This window comes from Amblyraja radiata, chromosome 43 (assembly GCF_010909765.2).
Source record: "Amblyraja radiata isolate CabotCenter1 chromosome 43, sAmbRad1.1.pri, whole genome shotgun sequence".
Classification (NCBI taxonomy): Eukaryota; Metazoa; Chordata; class Chondrichthyes; order Rajiformes; family Rajidae; genus Amblyraja; species Amblyraja radiata.
In genome coordinates, this window is record NC_045998.1 from 8,556,391 (window position 1) to 8,572,157 (window position 15,767).

Here is a 15,767-nt window from a genome sequence, read left to right on the forward strand (position 1 = left end):
CAGTGGTGGGACGTGGGGAAGGCCTACGTCCGTCTGTTTTGCCAGGACTACGCGAGGGGGTCGACCAAGGGGCGAGACTCCGAGATCGGACGGCTTGAGAGAGAGTTGCTCGACTCGGAGGCACGTCTGGATCAGACTGGTGGGGCTTCGTGTGAGTGGGAGGAGTACCAGGAGAAGAAGGGAGCACTGAGGGACTTGCAGCTTACGAGGTCCCGGGGTGCGTATGTGAGGTCGCGAGTCCAGATGTTGCACGATCTGGATCGTGCCTCCCCCTTTTTCTTTTCTCTGGAGAAGGGGCGAGGAGCCCGCAGGCAGCTTGTTGAGTTGCTTGCGGATGATGGCTCCTCTGTCACAGATCCAGAGAGCATTGGTGCCTCGGTTCGGTCTTTCTACAACACTCTGTTCTTGGCAGGCACATCGAGTGGGGAGGCGCAAGAGGTCCTGTGGGAGGGCTTACCTGCTGTGTGCAATGATGTGGCTGAACACCTGGATGATCCCCTAACTCTGGAGGAGATGACTGGTGCCCTGCACCAGCTCAAGGGGGGCAAGTCTCCAGGGCTGGATGGGCTGACTGTGGAGTACCTTAGAGCCTTCTGGGATGTCCTGGGGGGTGACTATATGAAGGTCCTGGGGGAGAGCCTGGCGACTGGGGAGATGCCCTTCTCGTGGCGCAGGGCAGTTGTTGTCCTGCTGCCCAAGAAGGGCGATCTCCGCCTTTTGAAGAACTGGCGCCCGGTCTCTCTCCTCAGCACGGACTATAAAGTTTTTGCACGGGCATTGGCGAATCGCCTGGGCCCCGTGCTGTCCCAGGTGATCCACCCTGACCAGTCGTACACAGTCCCGGGCCGGTCCATCCAAGACAATATTCATCTGGTCCGGGACCTGATCCATCTGACCCAGGGGGCTGGTCAGTCAGTCGCCTTTCTCTCCCTCGACCAGGAGAAGGCGTTCGACAGGGTGGAGCACGACTACCTTCTGGGGACTCTGCAGGCGTTCGGATTTGGACCACACTTTGTGGCCTGGGTCCGACTTTTATACACTGCTGCAGAATGCCTTGTTAAGGTCAAAGGCTCTTTGTTGGCCCCCATTCCCTTTGGGAGGGGGGTTCGTCAGGGATGTCCCATATCCGGCCAGCTGTACTCCATCTGTGCTGAGCCTTTCCTGTGCCTTCTCCGGAGGCGGTTGACAGGCCTGGCTTTACCGGGGCCGGGGATGGAGGTGGGCCTCTCGGCCTACGCCGATGATGTCATTCTGATGTTCACCGACCCTGTTGACCTGCGGAGGATGCGTGAGTGCCAGCAGGTTTTCTCGGCTGCTTCCTCCGCCAAGATCAACTGGGGGAAGTGTTCTGGTCTCTTGGTGGGTGGGTGGCAGGTGGACTCCCTGCCGGAGGAGATGGCAGGTTTTGCGTGGAATACCACGCACCTCCTCTATCTGGGGGTCTACCTGAGTCCCGATGAGGGGGGGTGGCCGGCGAACTGGCAGGAGCTGGAGGCGAAGGTGGTCGCCCGGCTGGGACGTTGGTCCGGCCCACTTGGTGTGCTCTCTTACCGGGGCAGGGCTGTAGTTATAAACCAACTGGTGGCCTCTCTGCTGTGGTACCGGATGGCCACTATGGTCCCGTCCTCTTATTTTATAACCATGTTACAGAGGAGATTGGTCAACTTCTTCTGGGGTGAGAGGAACCACTGGGTCTCTGCTGGGGTTCTGAGTCTCCCGTTGGAGGAGTGTGGTCAGGCGCTGGTCTGTATTCGTACCCAGGTGGCGGCTCTCCAACTCAGGACCCTGCGGAGGTACGTCTACTCGGACTACCTTCCTAAATGGCACGTGCTGGCGACGTACTTTTTCCGCCAGGGGCGCTGCCTTCAGGAGGGCTCATGGCTCCCGGTAGCGGGCATGAGTCGACGCGCTAGGCGGGATAGGCGGGAGTTGCCTGGCTTTTACCGTGACCTCCTGAAGGCCAGGAATTTGGTCACCTTCAGCCAGGGCCCTGCTCCTCAGAGGGAGGGGGGTGTCGTGGCTGTGAGGATGGGTGTTGAGGAGAGGCGTGTGCATGGAGCGATTCCGGAAGAGCTTACCCCCGCTCAGTCGGAATTGTTCATAGGGCCCACGGCCCGGGTCCCTCCCCGAGAGCCGGCCCCATGCAACATGAGCCGCCTTTCCGAGATGCCCAGCGTGCCGTTCTGTGACGCGGAGAGGCGCGTACTGTACAGGCTGCTCTTGCACACTCTCCACTTCCTCGCCCTCGTCTTCCGTCCAGACACACCCTGGCGGTCCGTGTTACCACCTGACGAGGGGAGCGGTCCCCAGTGGAGGTCTCTATACAAGGGAGTCCTCCCCCTTTACATCGGGGACCTGGGGTGGAGAGTGTTGCACAAAGCCGTGGCCTGTAATAGGTATTTGAGCCGGTTCACGGACTCTTCCCCTGCTTGTCATTTCTGCGGTGAGGAAGAGACCGTGTTCCATGTGTACATAGAGTGTGAGAGGTTGCAGCCACTGTTCGAGTATCTGAAAGGGCTGCTCCTCAAGTTTTGGCTACATTTTAGTCCAACGCTATTAATTTATGGGCACCCGGTACAGGGGGGGAGGGTCGGGAGGGAGGAGGGGGTCTCCCTGTCGGTCTGCTCCTGGGCCTGGCCAAGATGGCCATTCGCGGGTCCAGGCAGCGGGCAGTCGATGGCCGCACAGCGGTCGGCTGCCTACCCCTTTTAGGCCGAGCTCGCGTGTCCCTAGAAAGGGAATACGCGGTGTCCATGGGGACTGTGGAGGCCTTCTGTGAACGCTGGTCACCACAGGAGGTTGACTATATTATAGATAAAAATGTTAATATTTTAATTTGATAATTTTGTTTAAGTGTTTTTTAAATTGTTTGAGCTTTCTACCTTCCCTTGTAAATTGTACATTTGTTTGAAAATCTAATAAAAAACATTTACGGAAAAAAAAAAAAAAGAGCAGGGTCAAGAAAACTGAAGATGGATACAAATTGCAGGAGTAACTCCGCGGGACCGGCAGCATCTCTGGAGAAGGGTCTCGACACGAAACGTCACCCATTGCTTCTCTCCAGAGATGCTGCCGGTCCCGCTGAGTTACTCCAGCTTTGTGTCCGTCTTCAAATGACGTCACGTGCTCCAGACGGCCATGCTTTTGCATGAAATCGCGCGAGACCTTAGTGGGACCGTCGCGGCTCAATGTGTAATTTGCGTGCCAAGGACACGTAAGTGGGACAGGCCCTTTATTACTAACTTCGTCATCACAGCTGCAACAGAAGGTAGTATTTTCCCACTCAACACTGTAATTTCCCACTAACTTACACAGCAAAAAACAAACTCGTCTCAGGTTTGTAATTTACTTTAAGAAGGAACTTTAAGAAGATGCTGAAAAATTGAAGGTACACAAAAATGCTGAAGAAACTCAGCGGGTGCAGCAGCATCTATGGAGCAAAGGAAATAGTTTCAGGCCGAAACATTGCCTATTTCCTTCGCTCCATAGATGCTGCTGCACCCGCTGAGTTTCTCCAGCATTTTTGTGTACCTTGTAGTTTACTTTGTTTGGCAAAATTGTAAATGATCCCTCATGTGCAGGATAGTGTTAGGTGTGGGGATCGCTGGTCGGTGTGGACTCGTTGGGCCAAAGGGCCAGTTTCCGCAGCGTGTCTCTAAACTAAACTAAACTAAACTAAACTAAAGTAAACTGGGGCAGTCACGGTGGCGCAGCGGTAGAGTCGCTGCATAAAACAGCGAACGCAGCGCCGGAGAGCCGGGTTCGATCCCGCTTACTGGTGCTGTCTGCAGGCACGGAAATTGCTATAAAATCATGGAGGGGACCGGGGAACACAATTTCTTGGCGGTCGCACGCGCATGCGCACGCACCCACACACACACGCTCACACACACACACACAGATGCACACGCACACGCACACACACACACACACGCGCACACACACACACACACACACACACACACACACACACACACACACACACACACACACACACACACACACACACACACACACACACAGATGCATATACACACACACACACACACACACACACACACACACACACACACACACACACTCACAGACACACATGCACATATACTCTCACACACACACGTACACGTACACTCACACACACACTCACACACACACACACACACACTCACACGCATGCTCATACACACACACACTCACTGACACACACACTCACACACACGCGCACACACACACACTCACACACACACACACACACTCACACACATACACACACACTCACACACACACATACACACACACACTCACACACACCCTCACACACACTGACACACACACGTACACACTCACTGACACACACACACTCACACACACTCACACACACACACACACTCGCTCACACACACACTCGCATACTCACACGCACTCACACACACACACTCACTGACACACACTCACACACACACACACACGCACACACACACACACGCACACACACACACACACTCACACACACACACACCTGTACACACTCACTGACACACACACACTCACACACACACACACTCACACACACACGCTCACACACACACTCACACACTCACACACACACACTCACTGACACACGCACATTCACACACACTCGCACACACACACACTCAAACACACACACATGCACTCTCACTGACACACACACACTCACACACACTCACACACACGCACGCTCACAAACACACTCACACACTCACTCACACACTCACACACACTCACTGACACACACACACACACTCACTGACACACACACACTCACACACACACACACTCACACACACACACTCACACACACACACACACACACACTCACACACACACTCACACACTCACACACACGCTCACGCACACACACACTCACACACACATATACACACACACACACACACACACACACACACACACACACACACACATATACACGAGGCTTCGGAGGCTACAGCCGTGGGCCCTATGGACCAAAGATCCTACAGCGAGCAAGACAGTCCACTCGACGAAAAAGACGTAGTACGTTCATGGGCATATTCATGGGTAATTTAGGCCCCATTTCCGTAACCGGCTTCCGTCTCCGCACCAAAGATAATAATAATAATAATAATAAATTTTATTTATGGGCGCCTTTCAAGAGTCTCAAGGACACCTTACAAAAATTGAGCATGTAGAGGAAAAACATGTAAGGGGAATGAAATAAATAGTAGAGACATGACTAGTACACAAAGTAAAGACAGAATTCAATACAAAACACAGTATGAGGCAATTAATGCACAGATGAAAAGGGACGGGGACGTGGGGCTAAGGATAGGCAGAGGTGAAGAGATGGGTCTTGAGGCGGGACTGGAAGATGGTGAGGGACACGGAATTGCGGATCAGTTGGGGGAGGGAGTTCCAGAGCCTGGGAGCTGCCCTGGAGAAGGCTCTGTCCCCAAAACTGCGGAGGTTGGACTTGTGGATGGAGAGGAGACCGGCTGATGTGGATCTGAGGGACCGTGAGGGTTGGTAGGGGGAGAGAAGGTCAGTGAGATATGGGGGGGCCAGATGGTGGAGGGCTTTGTAGGTGAGGATCAGGATTTTGTAGGTGATCCGGTGGGAGATGGGAAGCCAGTGAAGTTGTTTGAGGACTGGAGTGATGTGATGCCAGGATTTGGTATGGGTGATGAGTCGGGCGGCTGCGTTCTGGACCAGTTGGAGTCGGTTGATGTAGGTGGAGCTGATGCCAAGGAGAAGTGAGTTGCAATAGTCCAGTCGGGAGGAGATGAAGGCATGGATGAGTCTTTCAGCAGCGGGCGGTGTGAGAGAGGGTCTGAGTTTGGCGATGTTGCGGAGATGAAAGAAGGAGGTTTTAATGACATGGCGGATGTTAGGCTCAAGGGAGAGGGTGGAATCAAAGATCACGCCAAGGTTGCGGGCCTGGGGAGATGGGGAGACAGTGGTGCCGTCGATGGTGAGAGCGGGGTTATTGATTTTGCTGAGTGTGGCTTTGGAGCCTATGAGGAGGAATTCTGTCTTATCGCTGTTGAGTTTGAGGAAATTATGTTGCATCCAGGTTTTTATAGCTGACAAACAGGAGTTGATATGGGAGAGGGGGGAGGGGTTGTGGGGGGATTTGGTGCCAAGGTAAATCTGGGTGACATCAGCGTAACAGTGGAAGTCCAGATTGAAGTGGCGGAGTATCTGACCAAGGGGGAGGGTGTAGATGATGAAGAGGAGGGGGCCGAGTACGGAGCCTTGGGGAACGCCTTGAGTGACTGCGGCTGTAGCAGAGGTGTGGTTGTGGAGAGAGATGAAGTGGGATCTGTTGGAAAGGTAGGAACGGAGACAGCTGAGTGCAGAGCCTTCAATGCCGAGGTCTTTGAGTCTGGTGAGCAGGATGTTATGGTTCACTGTATCGAAGGCTGCGCTCAGGTCGAGGAGGATGAGGATGTTGAGGGAACCAGTGTCAGCAGAGGTGAGGAGGTCGTTGAGGACTTTGAGGTGAGCAGTTTCTGTACTATGGAGGGGGCGAAAGCCAGATTGGAGGGGTTCAAGTAGGTTATACGCAAGGAGGTGGGAATGAAGTTGCGACGCAACGATACGCTCCAGGGTTTTTGAAAGAAAGGGGAGGTTTGAGATTGGGCGGTAGTTAATGAGAGAGGAGGGATCAAGACCAGGTTTCTTTAAGATTGGTGTAACGGCAGCAGTTTTGAAAGCGGAGGGGACAATTCCTTGGGACAATGAGGAGTTGAAGAGATTAGTGAGGTAGGGGCAGAGAACGGGGAGGCAGGACTTCAACAGGGGAGTGGGGAGAGGGTCGAGGGAGCAGGTAGTGGGTTTGGAAGAGCTGATGAGTTTGGAGATTTCAGTAGGGGTGACCAGGTCAAACTGGGAGAGGAAGCAGTGTGGAGGAGGGGTAAGGAGGTCAGTGGAGTTGTTGAAAGGAGGGGCCTTGGTAGGTGGTGCAGTAGTTGCTGGGGAGTCGGGTACAGGGGATAAAGATTGATAGATGGTGCTGATTTTATCAGCGAAAAAGTGGAGGAATGAGTTGCAGAGAACCGGAGTAGAGGTAGGGAGAGTGTTGGCTCGAAGCTTGAGGAGGTTACCCACTGTGGAGAAGAGGGTTCTGTGGTTTAGGCAGGGATCGGTGAATATGGAGGAGAGGTAGGCAGATTTTGCAGCAATGAGAGCATCTTTGTAGTCAGTGAGGTGGAGTTTGTAAGCTTCAAGGTGGACTGTGAGAGATGATTTATTTATAAGTCGTTCGAGTTGGCGACCAGTCTGTTTCAGTTTACGAAGTGCAGGTGTGTACCAGGGTCACAAGATCACATAGGATACTAGTGCGGAGACGGAAGCCGGTTACGGAAACATCCTCGTAAAAATAAAAGTTATTTGGTGGAAAATCCTCTCCTCATTTTCAAAATTTTAATTTATTAACACAAAGTGTTCCCCCGCAACGTTGATTACATTGCGAGTCGGGTCGGGTCCGATTACGGAAATGGATGAAAAAAAGGCCCACGTTCCGTTCCGTTGCGTACTACACGTCAGCCCATTGCATTTAGCAGGAGTGGTCTATCTTGCCCCGCTATAGGATCTTTGCTACGGACAGTAATTGGTGACGGGTGCCAGCAGTCGCCGAAAACATCGCTTAAGGCCCACAGCCAGCGTGGAGAAGCAGCGCTAAATGCAGCTCAACTCTCTCTGTCTCGCCGGGTTAACCTACAGCCCTGCCTGGACTGACGGATGGGCGTCTCTGTGTTGGCTGTAAACCTGGGCCATCATTTGGCAGGCAGAGTTGGGCTGGGTTTAGCGCTGCTTCTCTGCGCTTGCCGTGGGCTTGGGGGCACCTCTCCCATCAAACTCCCAACGTCCCAGGCCACCCCCGGGCGTGGGGTGAGGGGGGGGGGGGGCTCTCAGGTGGGGATGGGGATGGTCCAGCAGCGATTGCAGCGCCGGAGACCCGGGATCGATCCTGGCTGCGGATGAGGCGCAGGTCTGTGTCCAGGGCTGCCGAGAGTTTTTCGCTTGACCAGGGCACCCAATTCAAGCTCCGCTCCGATCTTTGCTCCAAAGACGTCTCCCTGAAGAAGGGTTTCATTTGAAGAAGGGTTTCGGCCCGAAACGTTGCCTATTTCCTTCGCTCCATAGATGCTGCTGCACCCGCTGAGTTTCTCCAGCATTTTTGTGTCCCTCCTCCAATCATCGTGCCCAACCCCGACTACCGCCTCTGACCGACACCTCCCTCCTCCAATGATCGCGCTGAATCATCACGTCCCGCCCCCATTGCCTGCTGACCGACGTCTCTCTCGTCCAATCGGCGCCCTCCCTCGATCATCAGTCCCACCCCCACTGTCGCGCGGAAAGCGGAGATTTCACCGGGAATTAAAATCCGGATTACAAAAATATGGGGGGGGGGGGGGTCGTCCCCCGCCTCTCAAAACATAGGGGGGACATGTCCCCCCTGTCCCCCCTGGGATTTCCGCCCCCGGCTGTCAGTTCAGTATTCAGTATTCAGTATTTACTTGAATGTCATTTTAACTGAGTACTTACATACACAGAAGAAACGAAAACATTGTTTCTCCATCAGTTCCCGTCAGTGCAATGAATAAAAACAGAATAAATACATATAGCTTTAAAAATTAAAATTACCATATCTAAAATAGGCCTCATAATTGAAATAAAAACAGACACTCAGACCGAACAGTGGCTTTGCTTTGACAGGTGCCTCGCTGTCAAAGTATGGGCGAGGATAGATGTGTTGGTGTATGATATATGGGGAGGGGACACAGTCCGTTAACCAGTCTTATTGCCTGTGGGAAGAAGCTGTGTAGCATCCTGCTGGTTTTGCAGCTGATGCTCCTGTACCTCTTCCCAGATGGCAGAATGGAGAAGATGTGGTGTGATGGGTGATAGGGGTCCTTGATAATGGAGATGGCTCTGCTGATGCTCCGCTTCTTAAAGATCTCCAACAGGAAAGGGAGTGGGGCACCAATGATCCAGCTGGCTGTCTTCACTATCCTGTTGAGTTGGTTTTGCTCATAAGCCTTGCAGCTCCCAAACCAGGAAGTGATGCCGTAGGTCAATATACTCTCGATGGTGCCCCTGTAGAAGGTCCTTAGATGAACAGTAGGGAGACCTGCTTTCCTTAGTCTCCGGAGGGGGTGGAGCCGCTGCTGAGCTCTTTTGATCACTGCTGTGGTGTTGATCGTGGAGGTCAGGTCATCCGCCAGGTGAAGTCCCAAGAGCTTCACGTTGCTGACCTGAATTAAATTTTGAATTAAAAAATAATTCAGAACCTCTCGTTCCAGCTGGAGGGACTTGAGGGGAGAAAAGTCATCTCGAGCCAAGGACTAATGAACGAGCTCGGCCAAGAAGGGGATAGAAACATAGAAACATAGAAAATAGGTGCAGGAGTAGGTCATTCGGCCCTTCGAGCCTGCACCGCCATTCAATATGATCATGGCTGATCATCCAACTCAGTATCCTGTACCTGCCTTCTCTCCATTCCCCCTGATCCCTTTAGCCACAAGGGCCACATCTAACTCCCTCTTAAATATAGCCAATGAACTGGCCTCAACTACCTTCTGTGGCAGAGAATTCCACAGATTCACCACTCTCTGTGTGTGAAAAATGTTTTCTCATCTCAGTCCCAAAGGATTTCCCCTTTATCCTAAAAAACTGTGACCCCTTGTCCTGGACTTCCCCAACATCGGGAACAATCTTCCTGCATCTAGCCTGTCCAACCCCTTAAGAATTTTGTAAGTTTCTATCAGATCCCCCCTCAATCTTCTAAATTCTAGCGAGTACAAGCCGAGTCTATCTAGTCTTTCTTCATATGAAAGTCCTGGCTTCCCAGGAATCAGTCTGGTGAACCTTCTCTGTACTCCCTCTCTGGCAAGACTGTCCTTCCTCAGCTTCCCAGATGTAAGCAGAGAAACAGCCAAACCAGAGATACTAACAGACAAATCTTGAGCAAATCTTCCCCAAAATCGGGAAGTCCCAAGAGCTTCACATTGCTGACCTGTCAGTACGGAGTTTGCCCGTTCACCCTGTGACCTGCGTGGGTTTTCTCCGAGATCTTCGGTTTTCTCCCACACTCCAAAGACGTGCAGGTATGCAGGTTAATTGGCTTGGTAAATGTAAAAATTGTCCCTAGTGGGTAAATGATAGTGTTTGTGCCTTCCCTCATGGTGGGAGCCATTGTGGGGGGATGTTCTTTATCTTTAAATCTCTTATTAATGTTATGTCTGTATTCTTTCTTTATGTGCTGCATTGGCAAGAAGCATTTCACTACACCTAGGTGTATGTGACCAATAAATAACCTTTGATCTTTAATGTGCAGGGATCACTGGTCGGCGCGGACCCAGTGGTCCGAAAGGGCCTGTTTCTGCACTGTATCTCTAAACTAAACTAAGCTAAGCTAGACTAAACTAAACTCAACTCAGCTCCACTATTAAGGCTCCACCGAGATTCGAACTCGGATCGCTGGATTCAAAGTCCAGAGTGCTAACCATTACACCACGGAACCTGCACACTCTCCCCTCAGTCCTATCTCTTCTCGCCGTCTCCCTGCCATCAGAACCTCTCGTTTGCTCGAGCCGGCTGCCTGCCCCTTTTCCAGGGCTATGTCCGCACCCGGGTGGTGTTAGGGAGGGACTAAGTGCTGTACAGGGGGATATCCGGGACCGCTGGGCACCGCGGTAGATGGAATGCATCTTGGAGACAAGGATTGTAGCATAGCTGTACTGTAGTTTATTTAGTTTATTTGTATGCCGTGTATTAAGGTAGACAAAAGTGCTGGAGAAACTCAGCGGGTGCAGCAGCATCTATGGAGCGAAGGAAATAGGCAACGTTTCGGGCCGAAACCCTTCTTCAGACTGAGGGTGGTGGACGTGGTTTGTTTTATTGTACTGTAAATATTATTTTTAATAATTGAATCATTTTTTTGATTTAAAAAAGAAATCAGAACCTCTCCTTCCAGCTGGAGGGACTTGAGGGGAGAAAAGTCATCTCGAGCCATGGACTAATGAACGAGCTCGGCCAAGAAGGGGATAGAAACATAGAAACATAGAAAATAGGTGCAGGAGTAGGTCATTCGGCCCTTCGAGCCTGCATCGCCAATCAATATGATCATGGCTGATCATCCAACTCAGTATCCTGTACCTGCCTTCTCTCCATATCCCCTGATCCCTTTAGCCACAAGGGCCACATCTAACTCCCTCTTAAATATAGCCAATGAACTGGCCTCAACTACCATCTGTGGCAGATAGTTCCAGAGATTCACCACTCTCTGTGTAAAAAATGTTTTCTCATCTCAGTCCCAAAGGATTTCCCCTTTTATCCTAAAAAACTGTAACCCCTTGTCCTGGACTTCCCCAACATCGGGAACAGTCTTCCTGCATCTAGCCTGTCCAACCCCTTAAGGATTTTGTAAGTTTCTATAAGATCCCCCTTCAATCTTCTAAATTCTAGCCATAATTAAAAAATGAGTTTTGAAATGTGTTCAATTTGTTCCCGTCTCCCGTTACTCCAAGTATAATCATTTCAGTATTAGGCTCCATTTTTATCTTGAATAATTTTGCAAATATATCAAAAATGTCGCACCAAAATTTATGAAGTTTTATGCAGGAAACAAAAGAATGTGTTATAGTGGCATTTTGAGATAAACATTTGTCACAAATGGGATAAGTATTTGGATAACATTTATTCAGTCTAGTTTTTGATTAATATAATCAAAGTAAAATTTTGAATTGAATTAAGTTATGTCTTACATTAATCGAACATTTATGTATATACTAGATCAAGTGCAGACCCGTTGGGTCTGCTCCCCAACGCAGCCGTCCCTACCTGTAGCCCCCACGGGAGACGTGGTCCTCCAACTGAAGATTCGAGCACTGAGCAGTGCGGCTGTTTTTAAATGGCGTCTTTGAGGAGAGAGGCGGGTGCCAGCAGCCGTTATGGTCGCTGGCCAGCAGGATGCGACAAAATGAGTGAGTGGGGGGGAGTAGAAGGATTTAAAAAAAATGTGTACATAAACACGACAAAATTTAATGAGGAGTGGATACTTGTAATGAAAAGTGAAATCTCTGCCGAAATGGAAAAAATCTGTGCGTTTGTGGGTCTGGTGTTGGCGTAGCAATGAATCAAAGGCTGGCACCCACAAGTCAGGCAGAAACACACACATACACACACACACACACACAGTTTTAATATTATACTAGACCAAGTGCAGACCCGTTGGGTCTGCTCCCCCAATGGTGTGATCCCCCAACCCAATATTCCACCATGCACCCGCCTCCTCCAATGGAACTGAAGCCGTTCCCAAATGTAAGATTCCAGCACTCCCCTGCCTCCCTCAGCAGTGGATGGATTAAAAAAAAAATCCAATTGCACCTCCCCTGCCTGCTGCAGCAGTGAAAGGTTCAGAGTGTTCCTGTCTTGCAAGTTTGTTTCGAAGTGTGTTGGAAGCTGATAGGAAGGAGCAGCCGTCAACAAATCAAAAGGCAGAAAGTCAATGAATCAAAAGGCAGTAAGGCAGAAAGGCAGTCGGACGGCAGCCGGTCGGATGGCACGAGAGTTTTAATAGTATACTAGACCAAGTGCAGACCCGTTGGGGCTGCTCCCCCAATGGTGTTATCACCCAAGCCAATATTCCACCATGCACCCGTCTCCTCCAATGGAACTGAAGCCATTGCCAAATGTAAGATTCCAGCACTCCCCTGCCTCCCTCAGCAGTGGATTTAAAAAAAAATCGAATTGCACCTCCCCTGCCTGCTGCAGCAGTGAAAAGTTCAGAGTGTCCCTGTCTTGCAACTGTTTTGAAGTGTGTTGGAAGCTGAAATGGCTGCTTGTATGGGTGAGAAGCCAGTTTATTTGTGAAATACTGGGGGGGGGGGGGGGGGGGGGGGGGAAGGATGTGATTAAAAACGTGTACTTAAACACGACGAAATGTAATGAGGAGCGGATACTTAGAAAGAAAAGCGAAATCTCTACCGAAATGGAAAAGATCTCGGAGATTGAGCGTCTGGATCCGGCGTGGCAAGGAATCAAAGGAAGAAATGCAGCCGGCAGCCTTACATGTAAATGGATCCATTGCGATTAGACATCTGCGAGCATGGGCCATTCCGATTGGACATCTGCGAGTATCGGGCACGAATCAAAAGGCAGAAAGGCAGCCGGACGGCAGCCGGACGGATGGCACGAGAGTTTTATAGATATAATAGAAGATAGATAGATATCAAATACTTTTCCCATGTTTCTTTCGTCAATGGATATTTTTAAAGCAGAGACAGATAGATTCTTGATTAGTATGGGTGTCTATCACAGGTTATGGGGTGAAGGCAGAAGCATGGGGTTAGGAGGGAGAGATAGATCAGCCATGATTGAATCACGGATTAGCCCTGATGGGCAGAATGGCCTTATTCTGCTCCTGTCACCAATTACCTAATAAATAGATGTGTGTGAATGTATTTAGCATTCGCAGCACAGCTTAATTAAAATAGCTAAAACTAAAACACTCTGTTGAAAAGCAGGCTTCCTTATCTATGTAGGGGGGATAGATTTAGTTTTAGTTTAGAGATACAGCTCGGAAATAGGTCCTTTGAGTCCGCGCCGACCAGCTATCCCCGCACATTAACACTATCCTACACACACTAAGGACAATTTACATATACACTAAGCCAATTAACCAACAAACCTATACATCTTTGGAGTGTGGGAGGAAAACGAATATCTTGGAGAAAACCCACGCGGTCATGGGGAGAATGTACATGTAGTCGGGACAGCACCCGTAGTCGGGATCGAACGCGGTTCTCTGGCACTGCAAGTGCTGTAAGGCAGCAACTCTACTGCTGCACCACCGTGCCCACCCTTAAAATAGGGCTCGTCCGGGATTTGAACCCGGGACCTCTCGCACCCAAAGCGAGAATCATACCCCTAGACCAACGAGCCATTGTTAGAAGGTTGTCGACCCGAAATGTCACCCATTTCTTCTCTCCTCATCTCAGTCCTAAATGGCCTACTCCTGGTTTTGGACTCCCCCAACATCGGGAACATTTTTCCTGCATCTAGCTTGTCCAATCCTTTAAGAATGTTATATGTTTCTATAAGATATCCTCTCATCCTTCTAAATTCCAGTGATTACAAGCCCAGTTTACCCATTCCTTCATAATATGTCAGTCCCGCAATCCCAAGAATTAACCTGGTGAACCTACGCTGCACTCCCTCAATAGCAATAATGTCCTTCCTAAAATTAGTAGACCAAAATTGTACACAATACTCCAGGTGCAGTCTCACCAGGACCCTGTACAACTGCAGTAGGACCTCCTTGCTCCTAAACTGAATTTCTCTCGCAATGAAGGTCAAAATGCCATTAGCTTTCTTCACTGCCTGCCGTACCTGCATGGTTACTTTCAGTGACTGATGTACAAGCACACCCGTTGCAACTCCCCGTTTCCTAATCTGACACCATTCAGATAATAATCTGCCTTCCTGTTCTTGCCACCTAATTGGATAACCTCACATTTATCCACATTAAACTGCACCTGTCATGCATCTGCCCACTCACCCAACCTATCCAAGTCACCTGCAACCTCATAGCATCCTCCTCGCAGGTCACACTGACACCGAGCTCTGTGTCATCCGCAAACTTGGAGATGTTGTATTCAATTCCCTCGTCTAAATCGTTAACATATTGTATATTGTAAATAACTGGGGTCCCAGCACCGAGCCTTGTGGCACCCCACTAGTCACTGCCTGGCATTCTGAAAAGGATCCGTTAATTCCTACTCTTTGCTTCCTGTCTGTCAACCAGTTCTCTATCCATGTCAATACCCTACCCCCAATACCATGTGCTCTAATTTTGCACACTAAACTCTTGTGTGGGACCTTGTCAAAGGCTTTTTGATAGTCCAGATACACCACATCCACAGGCTCTCCCTTATCCATTCTACTTGTTACATCCTCAAAAAAATCCAGAAGATTAGTCAAGCATGAATTCCCCTTCATAAATCCATGCTGACTTTGACCGATCCTGTCACTGCTTTCCAAATGCACTGCTATAACATCTTTAATAATTGACTCAAGCATCTTCCCCACTAACAATGTAAGGCTAACTGGTCTATAATTCCCCATTTTCTCTTTCCCTCCTTTCTTAAAAAACTCAACGGCGCAGGCAGCATCGCTGGAGAAAGTGGAAAAGGCGATTTTTTGGCCCGGGACCCTTCTTCAGTCTGTTCCTTGTTCCTGCCCCAGAGAGATTCCTTGTGTGAAGGGCAGCAAAGCAGCGGGCAGGGCCGGCCTTAAGCCGATTGGGCCGATTGCTCCCAATTGGGCCCCACGAGTAAGGGGGCCGCGCGCCAGAGTAATCGACTCTCGGCTCGGGTAGATCTATCCCGGGTGGAGGGGGGAGAGAGGGGCGGAGAGAGAGTAGAGGGTGGAGGGGGAAGAAAGGGGTAGACAGGGAGGGGGTGTGAGAGGGAATGGAGAAGGGGGAGAGGGGGGAGAGGGGGAGGTGGGTCGTTCCCTCACGGTCCCGGGGCAACGCTCCCGCCCCTCCAGTCGCCGTGCTTCACGCACACAGCCCCGGCTCCACCCCTCTCTTTCCCCGGGGAGACATGGTGAACAATACACAGAGGGCCGGGCCGGGGGTTAGAGCAACGTTTACAAACCTCGGCCTCAGCTCACACCCATCCGCCCAGACCCCGGCATCCGCTCCCTTCTCTCCTTCTCTCCTTCCCTCCCTCCTTCTC

At 50.7% G+C, this 15,767-nt stretch overlaps 2 non-coding genes across 2 annotated transcripts; both read right to left on the reverse strand.

The window, feature by feature from the left end:
* Positions 1-10,474: 10,474 nt before the first annotated feature.
* Positions 10,475-10,546, reverse strand: trnaq-uug. The gene has a single exon. It is a non-coding gene; the product is annotated as a tRNA-Gln (tRNA).
* Positions 10,547-13,896: 3,350 nt separating this feature from the next.
* trnap-ugg lies at positions 13,897-13,968 on the reverse strand. The gene has a single exon. It is a non-coding gene; the product is annotated as a tRNA-Pro (tRNA).
* Positions 13,969-15,767: the final 1,799 nt, after the last annotated feature.